We start from the raw sequence: 21076 nt of genomic DNA, 5'->3' as shown, positions 1-21076 counted from the left end.
TACTTGGGATGGGTTTAGGAGGTGGGGGGGGGCTATCCCCCTCCCACCAAACAAGCAGCAACACAGATCTGGTTCAAGGTTCAGCTGCTCCCATTAGCTGCACATTACGGAGGACAACCATCAGCCAGTGGAAGTCCCGGAAGAGAAATCTTCCGAATCACAATCAAACGCCTGTGAGAAAATGTCACGCAGCCACAGAGGCTCCTTTTTATTCCCCCCTCCACACACACACACACATGGGAACGGGCTGAATGAGCCCCCTGCCTTACAGTTAGTTATATGACAAATGCGAGTGACAACTCAAGCTGGTATTAATTACCGACAAGCCAAAAATGGATGAATCCAAAAAAAGCCCGCTATATTTTCCAAATGTTCATATTCCTGAAGAATCGTCCATCTCTGTCACATCTCCTGGCCGCTATGAAGTCCCTCCTCCTTTCTATCATTAGGCCGCTCCGTCTCTGCTGATTAATGACGCTAATGAGCGTGTGCAGCCGGTCACTCGGTCACACGTGATTCCGTCCTTTGGCCCGGGGTGTGCGACGTGTCGTTTTGGCTGAAGACAATGAAAGTGAGTTCAAGTCTTCTGCGAATGTGTGCGCTATATTTTTATGCCTTCAGAATGATTTCAGTTCGTCCTTTAAGTGAAGATTTTTGATCTCTTTGGGTCTGCTTTTCTACTTAGCAAAACCTGCCATTCAATGGAGATGTTGCCTCGCTTTTGCAAAACTAACCCTCCATTTTTCAATCTTCTACTGCTTTTGTGTACAGGTCAATGCCATGTGAACGTAAAAAAATTGCAAGTGGCATCTTGGGGCCAAGGAACTATAGCTTCATTCAATGAAGCCCTGGGCCTCTTCCGAATCTGATTTTTGTTTTGTAACTCTTTTCTTTCCTCTCTGCATGAAATGATCTGGAAGCACTTGAAGGGAAGGTTGTTTGAATTGTAAAAATTGCAGCATGAATCACAAGGTGGGTGTTTGCCACCACACAAACTGATTTAAAAAAAAAAGAAGAAGAAGCTAAATTGGTGATTTAAGAAAGCTCATCCAATAGGAGAAAGCCTGGCAGAGTGATTTCAGAGCGCCAAGAACAATTGATCAACCAGCAAGAAAAGCCTCCTTGTTCCTTCTTTGTTGGCCACTAGAACCATCACTTCTAAATATGGTCACGCTTGCATCAGGGTGATGTCATTCTTGCGCCCTGCGGCAAAAACCAAGAGACCCAAGTGTAGTCTGAAAAGGCCTTTATGCTCCAAAACAATAACCTCTAATGTTAAAATTGGACATCACAATTATTTTCCTAGCTCACTATTTACGTCATGAGAAAATACTGTAATATGCTGACCTCACAATTAACTCATTCACTGCCATAAATTCATTTGAAGAAAAAAAAGATTATTAAAATTAGGGGCAAGAGGCGATTACAATTTTTTATTTTAATTAATCACATGACTTCACTAGTAAACTTGTGATTACAGACGCTCCCCAACTTACGAACGAGTTACGTTCCGAGCGATCGTTCGTAAGGTGAATTTGTTCGTAAGTTGCTTCAGTGCTATATTTTGTATTATAATTTATGTTTAAAGAGAATACGTACAGTACTGTACTACGTATGTTGGAGAGAGAGAGTGAGAGACACACACAGTATGTACATGTACGTAATAAGATAAATAAAATGAAGTTTAACTTACTTTTGGAAGATGTACTCGATGCTTAAGGATTTGATGGAGGAGGAGGAGGAGGAAGAGGAGGATTTTATATCATGAGAGGTTCTTCGTCGTCGCTGGAATGGGCTTCAAAAGTTACTTCCTCCTCCGTAACTTCAATGTAGGAAGAAGTTGAGGGTCGCGGAGAAGAAGATGAGGGTTGATGAGTATCTTCCTTGGAGGATTTACTAGAAACTGGCCGAAAGAAGCGATCTAACGACGATTGCACAGTTTTCTTCTTTTTTCATCATAAATGATGCGGTAGCACTGTATGGCATCATTCAATTGATTTGCAACCTTTGTGCAACGTTCAATATTTGGGTCTTGCTGCTCGAAGAGTGCGATGGCTTTATCTATGAGCGACAGGCGTTTCTTCTTCTTCCTCCTCCTCGACACGTTGCTGAGCCTCCAATGCTGGGTGAGCTCTCACAGCGCCAAGCGTCGGTATTAGCGGCGGAAAGAAGCACTACAGTACTCGGAAAAAGGTGCGCAATACAAAATCGAACTTACAGCATCTCTTTCCGGACATTTTCCGACACACGCCCAGACATGTTCGTATGTACCGTTGTTCGTAACATGACATTCTGATTAATATCACATTTGTGGAATGAGTTATGAAGCAAAATCCAGCCGTTTTTTTTATCCATCTCAGGAGGCGGCCATCTTGCCACTTGCTGTCGACTGAAAATGACATCACAGTTGCTCAGGGCCCAGCAATGACCCATCACAGCGCACCTTTTTTCTGAAGCATCTCTTTCCGAACATTTTTTGACATGCGCGCATGCGCGCAGACATGTTCGTATGTACCGTTGTTCGTAACTCGAATGTTCGTAAGTAGGGGAGCGTCTGTAATCACAAATTTTATATCTGTTCTAAATGTACAATTAAAAAGATCTAGGTTTTTATACTCTTGTTAACAAAAGTGGAACAAAATGTTAAACTAATAAAAAATAGTTCAAATTAAATTTTTACGTTTTTAGCCGTCAACGGCAGTGAAAGAATTAAAAAAAAAGAAAAGAAAAAGAAAAGGTAAAAAATTCAGGGCGTCAGGCGATTAAAGTTTTTAATCGTAATTAGTCACATGACTTCACTAGTTAACTCGCGATTAATCACAAATTTGATATCTGCTCTAAATGAACAATAAAAAAAATCTAGGTTTTCATACTCTTGTTAACAAAAGTGGGAAAAAATGTTAAACTAATGGAAATGGTTCAAATGAAATTTTGACGTTTTTAGCTGTCAATGGCAGTGAAAGAATAAAAGAAAAAAGAAAAAGAAAAGATAAAAAATTCAGGGCGTCAGGCGATTAAAGTTTTTTATCGTAATTAGTCGCATGACTTCACTAGTTAACTCGCGATTAATCACAAATTTCATATCTGCTCTAAATGAAAAATTAAAAAAAAATCTAGGTAGGATTTCATATTCTTGTTAACAAAAGTGGAAAAAATGTTAAACTAATAGATATAGTTCAAGTGAAATTTTGACGTTTTTAGCCGTCAATGGCAGTGAAAGAAGAAAAGAAAAAAAAAGATAACAAATTCAGGGCGTCAGGCGATTAAAGTTTTTAAGCGTAATTAGTCACATGACTTCACTAGTTAACTCGCGATTAATCACAAATTTCATATCTGCTCTAAATGAAAAAAAAAAAATTTTAGGTAGGTTTTCATACTCTTAACAAAAGTGGAAAAAAATGTTAAACTAATAGAAATAGTTCAAATTAATTTTTGACGTTTATAGCCGTCAATGGCAGTGAATGAGTTAATAAAGACTCCTGAGGGAAGTGAATTTCAACAAAAGTTTAGCATCATACCTCTCACTGATAAATGATTTCTTGAACTTGATTGAAATAGATTTGAAAGTTTTTCCTCAAAAGCGGTCCCAAAACGATTGACTGGCTTGGACGCACGCACGTCTCTCTACTTAGTTCGCACCACCTAACTAGCAACGAGCTTCGGCTGGCTACTATGTGTGGCTAAACACATTGTGGAATCACTCCTTAACCCGTGGGCAGTATTTTATTTTGAAATGGCTTAGTCAGAACTATCAAAAAGTCCAAAACGGGTTACAGTACATAGTATTCACATGACGTCACCGACCCCTGCGTATCGACCCAGCAGGCCTTTGGTGTGGCAAACGGCCAGCAAAACACCGCAAACAAATGCCTACTCGGCATTACTAGAAGTTACTTTGATTCATTTATTTTCCACTTATAACCACTTCACAATGGTATACACCAGGGGTGCTCAAGTTCGGTCCTCCAGAGCCCCTGTTTTCCATGTTTCTCTCCACTAACACACCTGATTCATGATCAGGATCGTTATCAGGCTTCTGCAAAGCTTGCTGATGAGCTGATCATTAGATTCAGCTGTGCTGCAGGAAGGAAACATGGAAAACAGGCTGGATAGGGGCTCTCGAGTATCGAACCTGAGCACCCCTGGTATACACGTGCACGGGTCCAAAATTGGGCGAACAAAGATGTGAAATGAAACTTCTAGATAGTATTCACATGCCGGGTCATTTGCTCCACATTGTGTGCCAGTCCATGGAATGTCGAATGGGAACGGCAAAGAAGTGTCCGGAATGACAAAGAATCATTGAAAGGATTTCCAAAGTGTGTTCTGACCATTTTGATTAAGGTAAGTGTCATTGTAAGATGGTAAAAATAAAAATAAATTAGCTTAATGCGATCGTGATATATGTGGGCCACTAGCCGTGGCGAGCTCTGCCTAAAAAGAGATTTGTGGTCGATTTTGAGATCTCTCCAAATACCCTTCTTTAGGTTTCTTATTTTCCTTTCCCAGCAGCCCAAAAGTTGAAATTGTCGTTTAAGTGTACGAAAATAAGTGACGAATCAACAATGTTGTTGTTTTTGTTGTAACATGCTAGCGCGGTCGCGGAACTAGCTACTTGGTTGAAAAATAACCTGAGATTCTTCACCTCAAATTCACAATTGATAAATGCACATAGAAACCAATAAAAGCCAAAAGTACAGAAGATGCAAGAATGTCCGTGTTCTTCGCGAACGTAGTTTCCCGTGGTGGTGCTTGTAGCTAGTGTCGTACCCAATGTGTCGATTGCCTCTTAGGCTACGTTCACACTGCAGGTTTTAATGCTCAATTCCGTTTTTTGGGGGGTGAAATCCAATAGTTCATATTATGACTCCAGTCTGTCTGCTGTGTGAACGTTATGCATCCCCAAAGTGACCCGCATGTGCAGAAGATACAACGTCGCTCACAACGCTGTGTTTGTGGAAGTAAATAAATATGGTCCAGCGTCCCAGTTGTATGTTTCAACTTTCTGTAAGCTTCGTCGGGGCTCAAATTTTTACCATCTCATATCTACAGAGGATTGATGAGGGAGGAGGTAGAAATAATATTGGGTGAAAATGAGGCGAGTCTGTTCGAGCTCCTCATCTCACAGAGACCTCTCCTTTTTTTCCTCCCTTAGCGATGACGTCACGTCATTGCCGCACGTAATAATGGAGTCGTCTGTAGGGGTGGTTAATTTATGTATATTGATGCACTTCTTTACAACACACATTTCTATTCATCTCACTAAGTTTTAATCACTTGGTGCAATGGATAAAAAAAACAACAACTCACGGTTCGGATCAGATCACGGATGTGAATCACGGATCAGATTATTTTTGGGATCAGCAAAAAAATATATATAAATAGAACTGTCTTCCTTTTATTTTATAAAACACTTGTCCCCATTAAATAACAAGATTCAACTCAAATTGTCAAATATGTCCATCTAGAATGTAGAAACACAAGCCATATTTGACATTTTGAGGTGCATAGGGGCTTATCCACTGCCGGAACTTTTGGAGAACTTTTCAATTTACCTTGGTAAAATTCAGTTTCCACCAACAACAATTTTTGGGGTACTTAAATTCCCCAGGGGGCATCCAAGAACTATCTCAGCAACAGGGTCTGGCCAGGCTGGAGCTTTGAGGGGACGGGCTGCACTGACCAAGGTTGATTGGTTGGTCAAATTTGGGGCGGGGTTATTTTTACATCGGCTGGGTTTATCAAACTCATACGTCATCAAACTCATTTGAATTAATTACAGAGAATTCTACGACGCTGTGAAAAGACAATTATAAATTCCCTGCGTAACTTTCACAACCAAGAACTCTATTTACCTAGAACTCAAAGATCCTGCATGGCTTGTTGGTGGAAAAGCAGCTAATGTTTTTATTTACAAAAAAAATAATGAAATGAAATTTATATAATAGGAAAAATGTTTTATAAAGAAAATGAGGATGAAAATGATTCTAACTGTCTTTTCTTTCTTTCTTTTTTCTTTAAAGAAAGAAAAATACCTCAAACTGCAATTTAAAGCACATACTGCTTCTACATGGAGAGTGAATGACAAATTAGCCTATGTTCACATCATTGAAAAAGAGGCAAAGAAAAATAACAGCCACAGTTGTCGGACTACCGGTACTTTAAAAGCAGACAGCTGTGCACTCACTGCTAGCAGCTAGCGACTAGCCGCTAACACTGGAGACTTATGCCTAATCACACAATGACGGCGTAATAAACTAGAGGTTTCTCAGCGCCCTAAATTATCAATTGATTTGATTTCGGGATGGCGACGTGTTGATGCTGGCATGTAATGGCTGTTAAAACTACGATAAGGCAAGCCGAAATGTGTAGAAGACAAGTCAAGCTTGCCGTCAGCCGGTGACGCCACCATGCAGGCCAACTTCAAAATAAAAGCATACTAAGACTATTGTATGGCATCAGCGTATTCTTTCTTTAGCTTTATTTTGAAGTTAGCCTTTGTTCAGGCAGCATGTTATTTTATTGAAATTTTGTAGCTTTCTTGACAAGTCACAGCGGCAGTTTTTTTCTCTGCCATCATAGTGAATGTGGACTGATTTTGTTACCATTACGTGAATGTGCTTTTAAATTATAAGCAGCTTTTTCTATCTCACGTCGAGGTTGGCATCATCCATGTTTGTTTACGTGAGTGCTTCCCAATAGTCCAATATTTTGAACCTTCTGTATACTTTTATTAACATTTTTTAATAATCAGAATGTGGACGTTTGTGGCTCGATTCAGACTGGTCCATGTGTGAATCGCGATGCATCTAAGAATCGTCTGCATGGCTAAATTACGAATATCACCACAAATGTCAACTTTATGATTTCTGTTTTAAGTGGGATTAAATTAAAGTCAAATACAAAGCCACAACTGTTATGCTACATTCACACCAAAACCGAAAAGGCGATCTGGAACGCTTCCTTTGCATTAAGTTTTTTTTTTTTGAACGATTGCCCCTCATTCATGCATTCACGCACACCGGAGAGGAGGAGGCGTGTCCCTTAGTGAATGACTTTAGAGCTCTTTACTAGTCAACAAAAAGAAAAGAAAAAGTAATACAAAAAGGTTTTTGAGGTACCTGATAGCACTTCCGCTTTTTAGTGGCAATTGCACTAAATAACTTTGGCATGGATAATAAATATTGCTGCTACCTCGGTACAGTTCAACAGCAAGTAAATACACTTACCAGCACTTCTATGCTACTTCCCTGCTCACCATTCGGTCCCGGTTGGCCGTGTTGTTGCACTCGGGGTGACAACAGAAAGGACGCTGTGTGTGACGTAGCCGGTACTCGAAGCAGACTGGCTACCGTTAGGCGAAATGCGAAAAAAGTTTAAAATGTTCAACTTTGGCAAACATGCTTTCTTTCCACAGGTGGGGCCTGTAGGTGGTTGTCACAGAGTCCCGAGATTTGGGATCCCGTCGCTTGTCACCTTCAGCTTTGCTCTCGCAAGCTTTTACTAGCTTTTCTTTTCTACCGGCTTCTCCCGCTAGCCTCTCTTGTTAGCCACTCCAGCCTTAGCCTGGCAAGCCACACCCACTTTCTTGAACAAAAGCAAAGTTGTTCTGGGCACTCGGCCGTTGAAAACTCAAAACAAACCGTGCAACCAAATTTGTTTATCTGCTGTGATGTATTCTTTGTGAGCAATGTTAATCTTCGGAAGTATATCATCACATAAATCATCATGTTTTTACCGTAACAACATAAGTCATTCACTACTCTCTTTGAGTAGCCATGCTTAATTTACTCCGTAACCACCCACCGCTATTGTTTATTCATGGAGATACATTTGAATATTAAATATTTCATAAGTATGTCCGTGTGTGTACTGCTCTACCACACATACGTTCCAATTTTATGACATTGCGTCCGCTCTTCGCTGATTGGATCTTTTCACTGTCACAGTGACCAGCCTCATCCGCTGGTTACAGCGATGAGTCCGGTTCCCAGGCTACTCTGGCCTATGGCTCCGGCTAACTCCCACTAGCCGTTCTTGTTAGCTGCTTCGGCTAACTCGGGCTCGCTCATTTTTTTTTGCATCACTCGCCGGGGTTCTCGCTGAGACGCTCGCTTGCTCACGTAAAATAATAATTGGTGGTAGGCTTTGCTTCGAAATGCACGTGCTTCGGCTGAATTCTGGTATTTAGCGACATCTAGTGGTGAACATTTACACACTGTTACTTTTAAATGTATGTTCCAGTTTTTTTACGATTGCATAAACACTAAAAACAAAAGAATTCTATAATTACCAAAACCTTACACTGAAGGAGCAAAACATCGGACCAGATTTTCACCACTATAAACACGAAGTCAGCCTCACACTTTTTTCAGATCAACAGACACAGCAATTTGCGAAACACTGGACACACTATTATACATTAGACAAAGAGGTATGTCACTTAGTTGCAATTCCAAAGCACTGACTGACAAATCACTAGGGGTGTGCCCAAAAATTGATTCTCATAAGAATTGCGATTCTCATTTAAAATCATTCAGAATCGATTTTATTTCTATTATTTGAAACTGTCTTGCCCTTGTTTGTGTGTGCCTTTATTGGGAGCACTGTTCATGTTGTACATGATTTGGCCAATTAGGGGCAGTGTGGTTCCGCTCGTTCTGATACACTGTCAAGTTGTAGCCACATATAAGCAAAAAATCATGATCAAGTCATTCCAATAAAAGTTTTTTTTTTTTTTGCAGTGTAGGAAGCGCATATGTCGATCACTAATGTTAAGATGCTTCTCTGTATACATTCCTGAAGCGTTTTGTATGAATAGTCGTTCTTTTGAGTGATAAAAGTGCCACGAGTAGCGCGCTAATCAGCATTAGCGAGTCAGACTGGAGTAGATCATGACAATTCTTTACATATCTATAAATTGAAGCAGAAATAATTGTCAATCAAATCATTTTTAATCTAAAATTGTTCTGAATCGATAATTGATTCTGAATCGAATCGCAGACCCAAAAATCGAAGCGAATCGTGAGACAGTTAAAGATTCCCAGCCCTACAAATCACCACACGCATGAGCCAGCTGATTAGATACATGCACATTAGCTGTTTCAACACATGATTGCTTTATTGTAGACAAAGCGATCAGGTTTGAACCTTGCAAAAATGCAGCAGGTAAGTTCACTTGTTTCCAACCAAATTGGAAGTGGTCAGAGGAAAAAAAAGTGAGTGTGAGAATGGGAATCGGTGGAGGATGAGCAGAGGAGGTCAAGAAAACCCTGAAGTAGGAGGAGAACATCCTCAAAGAAGAAGAGGACCAAATTTGTCAAATACAATTTTGAAATGACGTGGAGGCTAGACTAAAAGTGCCAGTGTAAATCTGTTAAGATTTGGCTAATCATAACAGATTTACACTGGCATCTATCATAACATGAAAATAGGTTTAAAAAAATGGCAATGAAGGTATTGCTTAAAATGTTGGTGATTTTTTGCTGATCAAATACAACTGGGTGATTTATTCAATTTTATTCTTTTTTTTTTTTTTTTTACTTGACAGCACATTCAATTTTACATTGTCGGGACACGTTTTGTTGAGATTGTCTATTTTGGCTAGATGAAAAGAAATACATTCTATTTTCAATAGTGTGTAGCATTGATGTTGCGTTTGATGAATTGACCATGTTGTATATTTGCCCTTTCTATAGCAACTCCTAAAAGTTTTTAAAGTTAAGAATTGCAATATGTAACTGGTTCAAACCTTATGAAAAGTTTGTATATGGTTAAGCAATAGTAAAAAAAAACTTTAATATAGTATAAAATATTCGTATCAGTAATGTTCTGAGTAATCAATTTTGCTTAGCTAAAAGATCATACAACCCATTCAGAAATAATAATTTAAAGCTCGGTCCCGTACCAAAAATCTCCATTCGCCGTTCGTGTTAACATCAGCAAGTGGTGTCCAAATCCATTTGCATCTTGCACAAAAAAACTAAACAAGGAAAACGCTTCATAGTCCAACAGATGATAAATCCAATTTGATTAAAATGGTAAATGGAGTGCACTGTATAATCACTTATTTACATAATCTATAGAGCAGCAGCTGTACTGAATGCTGGTGGCTGCCTGCCGCTTTTTTAACTCAGAAAACGTCAAAAAAAAAACAAAAAAACGTTTTTTTTTAGTTTAAAATGACTTACTTAAACCAAGATCCCGCCCTGCATTTTGGCCAAAGGTCCAAGGTGGAGTGAAATGGAAAGGTCAAAAGCTGTGACAAGCCAGTGGTTAATGGGATGTAGTTAATTGGAGAAGTGCATACATAAAGCACATACATGTCACACAAACACGTTTTTGGTCATATTGGCCTAGCAGGGAGAAAACAACACAGAAAGTTGTTTTGCTTTCCGTACACACTTGTCACTGTACATAAACCACAGCATGCGCCCTAAGCCAGCCACTTCTCCTCCAAGGCTTTTTTAGCCTGCTGTGCCGCAACATCTCAATCCAAGAATCTCTTTTGGCTTTTTTTTTGGCTGTTGTCGTCCTGTTACCAGGCAGTCTTTGGTGGAAAAACATGCCAATAATTAACAAAAGGGAAAATAATCACAAAAAAGCTGACATTTGAAAAACAAATGACATAAGAATTGAGTAAAACAGCTAAAATATAACTCATTGGTTTGATTTAAAAACAAATTATAACAAAATAAATCCCATGTGGTATTAGAAATAATCTGTTCCAGATCATTGATAATGCTTCAAGTATCATTTGAACATTTTTTAAATGTACAAAGAACTACGGTTAGTAATAAAAATAAATAAATAATAATAAGCTACTCAATTTTAACAAAATGAGATAGTTAGTAATTAGAAATAATCAGTTCCGATGCCAAATGCAGGCCATTATAAATCATAACTGTTCAAACGTTTTAAAAGTCAAATTTCAACATTCTTAATTTTTTTGAGTTCGTGGTTGAATTGCTAACTGTTTTCCTATCAAAATACATATTTTTTGATAAATATATTTTTAATGTAAAGAAAATGAATGGACATTGGATAAATCGAAAAAGTTCTCCCCACAGGCTTTTTTCCTGGTAACCTGGATGTTGACCTCGTATGGTATTTTTTGCGCAATTAGAATTTCAATGTAGCTATTGATTTTTTTTCTTTGGGGGGTGGGGGAATTCCAACGCTGATTTTTTTTAATGATGAATATTTTTACATGACAAATTGTAATTGACTCATTTACTGCCATTATAGACGTCAAAAATTAATTTGAACTATTTCTATTTAACATCCCCCCCCCCATTTTTGTTAACAAGAGTATGACATTTTTTATCTTTTTTTTTAATTTATTATTCTTTCACTGCCATTGGCGGCTAAAAACGTCAACATTTAATTTGAACTATTTCTATTAGTTTAACATTTTTTTCCACTTTTGTTAACAAGAGTATGAAAACCTAGATTATTTTTTTTGTACATTTAGAACAGATGTGAAATTTGTGATTAATCGTGAGTTAACTAGTGAAGTCATGTGATTAATTACGATTACACATTTTAATCGCCTGATGCCCTTAATTTACGAAAACATTTTAATCTTTTTTTTTAAGAATTTTTTTTTTTTTTTAAATCTTAAATCGGAATTAATTGCATGACTTCACTAGTTAACTCATGATTAATCCAAATTTTTTATCTGTTCTAATACAATAAAAAAAACAGGGTTTTCAAACTCTTGTTAACAAAAGTGGGAAAAAAATGTTTCACTAATAAAAATAGTTAAAATGAATTTTTGACGTCTATAGCCGTCTATGGCAGTGAATGAGTTAATGGTATTGTCAGTGTTTAAAAAAAAAAAAATAAGAATCATTTTTAGAAACTCAAATTCAAACTCAGGTGACAGATACTAAACCACATTTATATTCCTAAATTAAGTGCTGTAAGAATTATATCTTGCTATTTGTGTGTTTGGACCACGGGAGCAGCGCTGGTCGTGTGTCGCTTCCCAAACCTGCAGCTGGGGTGGGGGAAAAGTTCCGTAATGGAAACAAAACCCCTTTTCTTCTTTCAGAGAAGAAGAAGGGTGCTTAGTGGTCACATGACCAAGGGTGCATCACGCATGAACCATATAATGTTTGTATTTTATAACACAATGACTGGTGTTTTGCATTGTATGTTAGTCGTAAGCTAGCAACCTTTTGGTAAGGTTACGTGGTTGTTTTAAATACACATTTAATTCTCCATGTTTTATGTTTATGTTTGACAGGATCAACTGAGAATGGCAATAATGTACAAATAAATAAATACAACAGCTTAAAGTTTTTTTTGAAGAATTTTTCACTGTTTTCCAAACTTCTGCTTGATGACAAATTATTTTTTGCTTGCAAGTCAAAACAAAAACAAAATCCCAAGTCGGATCACTCTTATCTCAAGGCACCACTGTTTTATTTATCTCATGATACAAGTGGTGAAATGATTTCTTATAACTAAAATTTAATGAAATGTACTTATACTGTATTGGTGCTGATTTATTTATGACATTACTTTTTTTAATGTATTTATTTTGAACTTCATCTACAAATGGCCAGGACAATCTTTTCAAAAAATCCAATGTGACCTAGCCCTGCCCTACAAGAAAAATGTTTCCTCCATCTGAACAAATCGGACCACTGTTTGTGTTGGGCTGTTTAATCCGAGCACGCGCCACATGATTCAAAACGCATCAATCTTTTGCACCAAAATTGGGACGTGAGGCTTTCCTCCGAGTCTGTGCACACACAAAAAACCCTCCGTCCACACCACAGTCATTAATCCAAATGAGAAAAAAAAAGTAACAGGTGGCGCTGTAACCCCTAACCAAAAGGCCGTTTCAGAAGCATTTGCGTCCAATGAGGAATTACGGAAAAAGGAACTCATATGTGTGCTAACACTTATTTTTCAATATGACGCTTGAATACACGCTTCAGTATGAACGTGTTTACATTGTAGCACTATGTTTGCAGTACTGTGTCACCTTGGAATGACAACAGCGGATGTGCTTGTCTTTTGTGGCAAACAGGAAATGGGAATCCCCTGCTCTTTCCCCGCAGAGATGAGAAATGCAACTTGCGTCAGATAGAAGAATGCAAAACCTGTTGACAGGCTCGCTACGGGGCTGCAGAAGGCGGATGGCGAACCTCGACACATTGTGGCGAGGTCGAGAAAAACCACGTCAGCGTTGACAATTTCAAGGAGACAAAGGAGGAATGTGGGCAAACCTGTTTTAATGATAGGATTGTATCGATAAATGTCAACAACAACAAAAGCCTAATATTGTCTTTCAACAATCTAGCAAACTCATAAAAATGCCACGATACTACAAAACCTGATACCACGTCACCACATAGTTTTGTATTGCAAATGTATGTTAGCAGCTTGAGCTAAGGAGCAGCATTGATTACGCAATATTAATGTTTAAATAACAATGATTGGACTTCAAACGGCGCAGCAACATATAAAGAAAGATGATATAACAATACTCAGATTGGTTACATTCTACTGTGTGAAAAATGAGTTACTGTGTCTCATTGCAGCCTTGCCACGGTGTTCTTCTTTGTGTCTTTTCGTAAAATTAATATGCGCTGTCTGGCGCATAAAATCCTAATAAAAGGCCTCCCCCATCTGCAGTTGAGTAAATACATGCCCCCAGCGACCAGGATATTTTGTTAGCCATCCGAGCTTATGAGGAATAAGATCAAAGATAGCTCCATTGAAATGTGTGGGTTTGTTTTTAATAAAAGCGGAAGCCTTGATCCACAAAATGTCATCAAGCGCTTTTGTGCTCTTAACACTTAATCCTTTTTTTGGGATTATTATTTTGTTTTTGTTTTTTTTTAAACCCCGGAAGATAAGCCGCATTGTGACTAAAAATGTCTGCTCCTGTGTCCCACTTTTTATTGAGGACATAAATGCAAAAGGGCTGCACGGTTTGTCCATCTTGAATATCCGCGAGGGTCGTCTGTCCTGTGCAAGTGGGTGGGAGGAAAGAGCTGTCAATCATCAGCACTTTATTGATCAAGGACAATCATCCTCCTTGTAAAACGGCATTTCCCCTTACAAGTCACTCAACCGGCTTTAATTATCATGCAGCCTGTATAGACAACAAGATGTGTGCATGTGGATTCCACATTGTACATTTTTTAAATATTTCACACAGGGAGTCTGAAAATGCATGATATTAATCAAATTCCACCGCAAGAAAAAAAAAATCATATATTCATTGTCATCAGGTGTAATCCTTAGTTTGATAGTTTTATAGTCTGACAATTATAATGAATGTTTCACCTTCCTCAAAATATGTATAAAGGGCAGTGTGTATTTTTTATTTTTTTGCGGGATATTCATAAATAAGGGTCATGTAAAAGTGTTATAAATCTGGGAGGACATTTTAAATATAAATGATAAATTTAAATAGATATACGTCAATAGGCATCTTAATGTTTTTGGCTGTTGATATTACAGTGCTGCCTTTATATTTCACCTTCCTCAAAATGTGTGTATTGATAAAGAACAGTGTTTTTAGCGGGGTGTTCATAAATAAGGGCCACACAAAAATGATAGACAAAATCAGAATAAATGCGTAATTATTTGGTAGTACACAATATTATGTTTCGCTATATTGTATTTCAACTCCCTCAAAAATGTGTAGGTGTATGTAGAGACAATTGCACAAAATGTAGCAATAACAAGAGTCATATAAAGAATGTTTATTATAAATGTGGTATATTTGGGAGTAGGACTATATGTGAATCGTCTTTTTTTTTGCATTTGTCATAAGCCTTAAAATTGTAATACATACCTACTGAAGAAAAATAAATGAATGATTTATCCTTTAATTCCAATGTATTCATATTACAAAAAAATGAAAATGAAAAACATGACATTGAAAGAGATAATCCTTTCTTCTTTCTATTTTTGTATTTTATTATACAGACATGTACTGCAGTCAGCCACTTCTAGCTACAGTGAGTGGGTGCTGACAATGGGAGAAGTGGCAGGCTAAATGCTACACGCACACATACATTGCACACATCACCCACTATTACGTCGCCTGTGTCGTCTATTCCAAACTCACCGTGCAAACCCACCTTTTGCAGCCCCAAACCGCAAATGTGCAAATGATTTACTCGCAAGCAATTACCGAGTGTTGTTTTATTTTACCGCACCAGCCAGCCCACTGCGACAAACCTCATGCAGCCAGCCGCACGCGAAAACATGCACAAATTTTACACTAATACGCACGTCGTCTTCATTAAAAAAAACACACACAACAACAACACTCCACGACAAGCGGCAACGATTTTCGCTGACGAATTGGATGGCAGGAACAGCTCCATTATTGCTAATATCCAAGCTATCATTCCCCCCTCGCTCTGCTGTATATTCTCTTTGATTCACGCTTGACTCGTTTGGCTTCAGGGCCAACAGGGGTCCGCCTTTGGAGGCGAGGGAGGGGGGGATAGGGTTGGGGCGCGCCTTGAAACAGCCCCCTTCTTATCCCCTTTCATCATCTACCCCGGGGACGCCTTGAAACCGCCTGGACAGTTATTGCCTTTTCTTTTTTTTTTTGCTTGCAGGCAGTCCAATGCGGACTGGCTGTCAGCCAATCAGAGGCTTGTTTACACTCTGGTGACTGACAATACGATGGAGGCGCGCCAGCCAATCAGCAGCACGGGCGCACACACAAAAGGGCTTTCGTTTGTAAATATTCAGCGTCATGCAATAATGAAAGGTCATTCATTCAAAAATACACATACTTATACAAACATACACACATATATGTCTGCATATGTATCTCAATGTGTTTAGTTTTCATGAGAATTAGCAACACTAGATTAGCTGGGCGAGCTAGCTGGACTGCACCGGAGTAAATGCTATGATCGTACCTTTCTATTATAACTGCTTTCTTTCCGCCACTTTGATACCTCTGCATGTCCACCAACATTTAAGCTGCACCACACTGTGTTTGTCGATGAACCATGTTAAAATTTCACGCCTGGGACATTGTCCTCTTCCAAAATGATGCATCTTTAGGCGTTGCTACTACTCGCTAAATGTTTGTCTGAAAGTTCGGGCCTTATGCGTATTAATGAGCAGACAAGATGTTGATGTGACGTCAGTTGAGATCAACCCTACTGGCTGGCGACCATTCCAGGGTGTACCCGATCACTCTCGCCTGGCATAGGCGTCAGCACATCAACGACCCTAACGAGGATAAGCGGCATAAAAAATGCATGGATGGATGGATGGTCATCCTATTTATTTCATAAATCACATTTTGTTAGGTGATTCAATGATCAAAATTGGCCTCCTAAAAAAATGTTTTCCCAAAGGTTCCCAAAAGGAAATTTACCATCAACAAAATAAGTGTTTTTTCATTGGATACATTGCAGGTTATATGTCTTAAACTGCAAAAAGACTTGAACATGCCATCACCTAATATTTTGACATCGTTTCAGTTAAATAGCCCATACTTGTAAATTATATTTATGTTGAATCCCCTCCGTGCTGACATTGGCTGACTTTGCACTGCAGGTTAGACCCGTATGTCAAAAATGCAATGCTTCTTTATTTTCTTTAAAAAAAAAAAGGCTCCATTCACAAGAATCCAACAAGCAGAAGTGTGTAACTAGAAACACTTTTCCATGTTGTTTTATTAATACAAGTACAACAAGACTTTTAACTCTTTCATTGCCATTGACGGTTATAGATGTCAAAAATTCATTTGAACTATTTCTATTATTTATTTATTTTTTATTCTACTTTTGTTAACAAGAGTATGAAAACCTAGAATTTTTATATTGTGCATTTAACAGATATAAAGTTTGTGATTATTTGTGAGTTAACTAGTGAAGTCATGCGATTAGTTACAATTAAAAAATTTAATCGCCTGACGCCCCAATTTTTTTTTCTAATGTTTTCTTTCTTATTTTTAATTCATTTACTGCCAGTGACGGTTATAAACGTCAAAAAATCATTTGAACTATTTCAATTTTTTTTATTCTACTTTTGTTAACAAGAGTATGAAAACCTATTTTTAAGAATTATTGCACATTTAGAACAGATATAAAATGTGTGATTAATCGTGAGTTAACTAACGAAGTCATGCGATTAATTACGATAAATCGTCAGGCGATTACAATTTTTAATTGTAATGCATGACATCACAGCAATCCGATTGAATGTTCATTGATTTGTTGGCAGGATCATTCAAAAATTGTGAAACAAGCAATTGTCACTACTCATAATGGGTTGAACAGTTTTGTTTTTTTAGTGGACTAGTATAACGCGATGAAAGTTGAAGTTGATTCAACAGCCTTCCCCAAACGGGCTGGTTTCAGATGATGACATGATTCAGCGGAGCAACTAATGCTTAAAAAAATACAACTCATCTTTACGCTGAAAGTAGTTGTTGTAATTAATTGCTGAGCCCTGCGTACGTTTCTCTCAACCAGCTTGTGCTTAGCATGCCCTAAGAATCCACATCATAAAAATGTGTATCTTTTTAAGACTAGCAGCGGTCGAAATAGCCAAAGCTAGCAAAGCTAACCGCTACTCTCTTTCACAATTTCCCAACCAGCTTAAATTCGTACTCTTTGACCCTGGCCGATGAGATGACGATATTCCAAAAAGACGTGATTAGCGATCAGTTGACTTAAAATAAACGTCGACTAATCGATTCAACCCGTAACTCCCAAGTCAATTGCGGGTTTCGCGTTGCCTGTTAGCACATTTGCTTTGTCTTTATATGTAATCTTGTCGGCCGTGATTGTTTCCTCAGTCTGTGTTTTGTCATTGATGCTTGAATATGACATACTTGGGACAACAGCGCTGTTCTCACTATATACAAATGCTAATGCGGACATTTTAAAATACTTTCAATTTGGTTTCAGGCTCCAGAACACTACTGTCATGCAAACGACAGTCAAAACGACCCATTTTCATCCCTTTTCACTTTAAAAGCGGCTTTGTGTTAACGACCTTGTGTAGCTTCTTTCATTCAAAGATTCTGCTAAATCTACCATGATGTATAAAATAATTGCCAAACAGTGACACAATTGATTTCAACACAATAGGGCCAGAGAGTGTAAAATTTCAAACCTGCATGCTGGCATTACGTTCGCTTTTACGAAGACGTTGGTTCTTATACTACTTCGATTTACTGCATGTTTATATAAAGTACGTTACTGTATATATGTTGACATATTTCTTTTAAAAAAACATGATACAAACATTTTGGTTGGTGTTTAAATTAGGGCCTGACGAAAGACGTAAGACGAAGATAATAACGTTCAAATGTTACCAAAAAATCCGCAGATTTGTTCCAATTTTTCTCTCTGTTGTCAAAATAAACAAATACTAAAAAAACAAAGTGTTTCAAAACAGTTCAATGTTCTGCTAATATATTAATTGATGTAAGCATAAAGGGACCAATAATAAATTGTTTTATTCATTTTCTTTAATTAACTCATTCACTCCCAGCCATTTTCACTGAAGCAACCCCCTTCGCTCCTGGCTTGTGAAACAGCCCCAAAAAAGGTGTAGCTGAGTGCAACTGCAACATTTGGTGTTCATTTTTACTGATTGTTTTTTTTTGTGGTTTAGTACCTCAAAATATAGTTCTGATTACTTGTATAGTTAACCACCTCAATTTTTTTCTTATTGATGTTTCCTATATGTGTTTTTACATCAGACAACCAAAATGGTGTCTTTGTGGCAATTTTAGTATGCCATTTTTTTCATTTGTGTTTGTGTAATTTATTTGCATGTGAAAAAGTGATTGTCTTATTTTTTTCATTTTCTGATTATTAATAATTGTATTTAATTGATTATTTATTTGCGGTAATGTTAATAAAGTATGTTTCTATGCATTTTTAACTCATTCATTCCCAGCCATTTTCACTGAAGCAACCCCCTTCGCTCCCGGCTGTTTTACTGGATTTTGACTGATTTCGCAAAGCCCACAGAATATTGTGTTCTATTGCTATAAAAACATGGAAAGATTAGATTCTCTTCTTTCGTCAGGAAAAATAGTATATTTGTATCTGCTTCTGTTTTGCAGCAATTAGCATTATAGCTACATTTCATCATTATTCACAAATATATTTAGAAATGTGAGTAAAAGTGCTTTTTTTCCAACATGGCCCTGGTTGATCTCTTTTGCTCTGCTGCCACCTGCTGGCCGTTTTTTTGTAATAACTACCATTCCTTTAAACGACCTCTTCAGGTCAGAGGCTGCATCAAAGGCTTCTGTATGCTCTAGCATAAAAAAACATGGGGAAAATGTATAAATATGTTTTTGGGACCATGGCTTATTTAAAATAGAACGTTCATTGGTTGATTAATAGTTTATCGGAATTTTATTACTGCAAAATATCGAAATCGGCATTAGCCTAAAAAAAGATCAATTTCAGTCAGCCCTGGTTTTTTAAATTCATTTCAGTGCAGAAAAGATGATTTGAGATACAAGTGCGTTGAGCTACAAGCATGACCACAGAGCAAAGTAAACTTGTATCTCAAGGCGCCACTGTCAAAAACAAAACAAAAACAAAACTGTGAGTGTTGGGAAATGGTGCTGCTACAAAAACAAGACGACAACCCAAATGAAGAGTGTGACTGCTTGCTAAAAACAATAGTGGGGCCCACCAAAGAATTTTTTTGAATGGGCAGCAAAATTGCTTGGGCTGGTCAATAAACCAGATGCATTCAAATGTTCTGTCTGCTATAAGGTTTAAAGCGACTATATATCGACAGTGATTTCAAACTCGTCCAACCGCACACACAACTTCTCTACTGTGCTTTACATGCCACTGTCTTGCAAGCAGGCATTGTGAACAAAAGCATCCTGTGCTTTAAATCTGCCGCTTCCCTCCGCGTTGAGAAGGCAAATCGGTGCGTGATTGGTCCTCGCCAATGTCCAATCGCAGGCCTCGCAGCTCATTAGCATGCAGGTATCCCACCAATGGCGGCGCGTGTTTACCCTGCGCGCGGGCGCCAGGCACGCAGTCGCACCGGGAGAGAAAAACGCCGCTTGGAAGGACCGAGGCGCGATCCAGCCAGGCCGGAAGCGTCCCAGTCCCCGCTACATCCCGACTCCGAGGCACCTCTCATGGACATACCGGAGCCGCTCGGACTGCCTGCCTCCGTTTGACCGCTTCACAGACACTTTCAATGGGCGTCGCATTCTTCCCTGCAGCATCGCTTCCAGTGAATTGTGCGATTTTAATTCATTCGTATGCAGGATTTTAACATGCCAGTAAGTAGCGATTTTTATATTATTGCTTGATATTGCCTTAAATTCCGTGAATGGACAAACTCAGAAGAGGCTTGTTGTCGTTTTATTGCATAATTGGAGATTTTTGTCGGTCTAAAATGCAAATTTGATTTGAAATTTTGAATAAACAGGATGTTTGGGCTTCACATTAGGGAAATATGATTTAATGCAACGAGCTGAAAATTGCCCACTTTAAATAGTAATACGTCACAATTATGATTTTTAAAACTCACAAACATTCGCATTAAAATTCCGTTTTGTCAGCATGTATTTCATTATTATTACTGGCGTATTGTTTTTAAATTAAATCATTTTATTCATCGCATTTTTCTTCAAATACATCTACGTTTTAAGCATATTTAATATAGTGCTTAAATGTGAGAAAATGATCGATTGGTGTGATTGCGAAAGTGGAAACCGTAGCAGCGAGCGAGTCATGCTCGTGGCTCTCCCCGGCCGAGATGCACTCCCTCCCGGCCGGCTTTGTCACGAAGGGCCGCCTGCTCCCGCAGCTCGGGAAGAGCGATTCAAAAATAAAATAATAATATTAATTTAAAAAAGAACTACCTCATAATTTGATTTATTCTCTCCCCTTTTTGTTTTATGTGCTAAAGCTGACAGTAGCCTAATTTAATTAATTACGTTAGACGACGTCGATTATTTTGGACGTTTTTAAACAAATCACTCAAATTTTCGACGTTTTGGAGCACATTTAAGGCGAAAGGGAACGAACGCGGAAGGCGACTGTTTATAGATTTGAAGGCATCTGAACGGCGGGTT

At 38.2% G+C, this 21076-nt stretch overlaps 1 protein-coding gene and 1 long non-coding RNA gene across 4 annotated transcripts in view; both read left to right on the top strand.

Annotated features, from left to right (window-relative positions):
* Nucleotides 1–424: 424 nt before the first annotated feature.
* On the top strand, nt 425–13359 carry LOC144045074 (uncharacterized). The gene is made up of 3 exons (XR_013291420.1): nt 425–571; nt 772–972; nt 13043–13359. It is a non-coding gene; the product is annotated as an uncharacterized LOC144045074 (long non-coding RNA).
* Nucleotides 13360–20047: 6688 nt separating this feature from the next.
* The window catches only part of bahcc1a (BAH domain and coiled-coil containing 1a), a 76043-nt gene continuing 75014 nt past the window's right edge, over nt 20048–21076 (top strand). For all 3 annotated transcript variants that reach the window (XM_077557109.1, XM_077557110.1, XM_077557108.1), the window contains exon 1: nt 20048–20278. The gene's annotated coding sequence lies outside the window, so the exon portion shown is untranslated. The remainder of the gene's footprint in view (nt 20279–21076) is intronic.

Source organism: Vanacampus margaritifer, chromosome 2 (assembly GCF_051991255.1).
Source record: "Vanacampus margaritifer isolate UIUO_Vmar chromosome 2, RoL_Vmar_1.0, whole genome shotgun sequence".
Taxonomy (NCBI): Eukaryota; Metazoa; Chordata; class Actinopteri; order Syngnathiformes; family Syngnathidae; genus Vanacampus; species Vanacampus margaritifer.
Note: the sequence above shows the minus strand (reverse complement) of the source record. Positions and strands in the feature narration are given on the sequence as shown.